Here is a 3157-nt window from a genome sequence, read left to right as displayed (position 1 = left end):
CAATAGAAGCCAGTGAGGAAGATATGTTTCAAAGAGCATAAAGAAAAATGAATAAATATCCCTAGCATTCTAACAATTTGACATTTTCTTCAATTGTCTGTGTTACAAGTTACTCATTTTGAAGTCAAAGGTACCACTCTGTAGTTGTGAGTGACCTGTGACCTGAGGCAGAGGATTGCCAATCCAAGAGTTCTGCAGGCAAGAGCCACAGTGCCTGTCCCTGCAATGCACATGTCCTAACCACATTCAAGCACTGAGTGTTTCAGAATTTTATGAAACAAATCTGATTCGAATCAATACAAATAGTACAGTGTAGGTTTATCACAAATGACACCTAATAATGTATATATACAAACATCCAAAAATGTTTTTTCCTCAGGAGAAGGAAATTTCAGAATGGCATATGTGTGCCATCTGTATTCTTTTGAGACCCTGGAATATATTACTGCAGACACAAGGAAATGATGCCAAGAAGATAGCAATAAATTATGATAATCTTTAATAACAGATACTTACATTTTCTAGGTTTTCTCATCAAATCCAAATGAAGAGAAGATAAAGGGAAAGTAAACCACAGACCTGGACATAGAAGAAAAAAATCCAAACAGGGTTTTAGTGAAAAAAAAAAAAAAAAAAAAAAAAAAAAAAAAAAAGGAAAGTGGGCCTATGTTCAGTTAACAAGTTTGAGAGACTACAATACATATTTCAGATGGTGGCTAATTCAGATATTGTAACTTTGTAAGACAGCTTTTATTTTTCTCACTTTTGGTGTTCAACATGGAGGTACAGTTATCTCTGACTTTGAATTGCACCTCTGAAATTTTCTCATCAGTCAGAATGAAGTAGCTGAGAGGTCCCTAATGTGTACAGTTATCTGTAGCACATGCAGTGGCCCTGAGGCAGGTGCCCGGCTGTCTCAGTGATGGTGACATTATTGGATGTACTTGTCCCTAAGAGAATGGAGAAAAAATGACAAGCCTAAAGCACTTGCCCAACATTCAGCAGGTCTAGCATCTCTAACTCACCTGATAGCTGTACTCTGTGTCTCAGGACTCTTCTGCAGTCCTGTGCTGTAAAGTACAAGGAGCCAGAGGGATAGTTATTCCAGGAACACAAGGGGCACGTTTTCTTACCAGATCCTGCATCTCTTGCATTTGTCTTGTCTGCTCATAGTGATGTCCCATCAAATACCTGCATGGTGGAGCTCTGCACTTTCTGTAAGTCTTGACTTAAGTGCAACTGCCCGTGAAGATTTATCAAAATCTTTCCACTTCCTTCCTTGAAAAGCATGGTCTTGCATACTCCAAATATCAAAAAAGTAAGTAGTCATTTTAATTTTTTATTTATATCTTAAATAATTTTCTTTGTATAAAATATTAGTTTCGAGAGTAATGACCTTTTGACAGAGTGAGAGAGACAAATATGTGTGGATGGGAAAGCATAAGCAGTTGCCTGAGATGGAGCATCTAGTCTTAGATGATATGTCAAGGCAAGTGGCTGGATGTTCATGATATGGTTATCGAAACAAAACCAACAGAAGAAAGTCCTGGCTACAAAAGATTCAACTCAAATCACGTTAGGGAACTGCCAGCCCAGGAACTCTCCCTACCCTAAGAGACAAAAATGTACTTTATCTTCCTCTGAAGCTCAACTTTCTTTCCCTGACAGCCAGTCCTTTGTCTGTCTCAGGAATGTACTTTGCAAAACCCTAGATGACTACAACCAATCCTTTTCTAGTCCCATGGCCAATGACATTCCTCCACATACATATGTATAAAAAATATCAAACTCTAAGATTAGGTTAAACATGCATTATTTGTCTTTCTGAGACACAAATGGAAGTAGATTTGACAGCATCTCTGCCATGTGATACCAGGTCTCACTGGTATATTACTATTAGAGGTGGGCGCATAGCTACTGTCTATTGCCTATGAGTTGAATTAAGAGAAAGCCTAGTGGTATCAGCAACTCTCATAAATATCTGAGTCAGAGTTTGTGATAGTAATGTCAGCAGGATTCTCACAGATATTTGTGGATTTTTTTTTAAATTAATTTATTATTTTACAGGTCTATCCCAGTTCCCTGTCCCTCCCTCCCTTGGTATCTCCCTTCCTCCCTCACTTTTATGCTTTCTGCCCTCTCACATGCACCCTAACCATCATCCCCTCCCATCCCCCTACCCCAATTCCATATGTAGTGGAATGCCATCCAGTTGGGGTCATGTAGATCTGACTGGTCATTTGAAGTAGGTACTAGAGCTTCTCGCCTGTCTCTAGGTTAAGGCAGTTATCCCTCCATGGGGGATGTGTTTGCAAGGTCCTTTTGTGCACCAGGGATACATCCTGGTTCCACTGTCTGAGGTCCCTGAGACTGCTCAGTCCTTCTAGCTGAGACCCTTATTCAGGGGGCCTGGGTCAGTCCCATGCTGTCTTCCCAGCTATCAGTCTGGTGGCACATTAGTTCCTCCTTGTTCAGGTAAGGTATCTTTATAGGTTTCTGCAGCCTGGTCTTGTCCTCTCCATCAGAATCTGGGTTCTAGTTCAACTCAGTGTTTATGTATGGGTGTTTGCTTCTGTTTCCAACAGGTATTAGTTGAGGGCTCCATGGATAAGTTAGTTGTTGATCTCATAATCCAGGGAAGGCATTTATGGTTGTTAGCTGGCCAACTTGTAGTTGGCGGCAGTCTTGTAGTTGTCTAGACCTTTCTTTGTGTTCAATTTTATCTTCAATCCAATATTGGCTCCCTCTTTTATGTTCTCTCTCTCTCTCTCTCTCTCTCTCTCTCTCTCTCTCTCTCTCTATCTATCTATCTCTCACTGTCTCCTGTCTTCTATTCCTAACCAGGCTCAATCTTCCTAGTCGCATGTGTTTTCCTTTCTTCATCCTTGTTTTCTCTTACTTGTCTCTCCATTCGCTGCTCCCCCCACTTCCCCTGAGATCTGGGGGACTTGTCCCTTCCTGGTTCTGCGAGGAACTTTAAATGAATCGCATAGAATCCACCCTGTATCCCAGTTCTTCTAGTGGTGTGAATTATATGCTGGTGATCCTTTGCTCTAGGTCTAAAATCCATATATGAGTAAGTACATACTATGTTCCTCTTTTGTGACTGGGTTACGTCATTCAGGATGGTTTCTTCAAGTGCCATCCACTTGCCTGC

The sequence above is a fragment of the Phodopus roborovskii genome, unplaced genomic scaffold (assembly GCF_943737965.1).
Source record: "Phodopus roborovskii unplaced genomic scaffold, PHOROB, whole genome shotgun sequence".
In the NCBI taxonomy this organism is placed as follows: domain Eukaryota; kingdom Metazoa; phylum Chordata; class Mammalia; order Rodentia; family Cricetidae; genus Phodopus; species Phodopus roborovskii.
The sequence above is the reverse complement of the archived record's forward strand: the minus strand, read 5'-3'. Positions refer to the sequence as shown.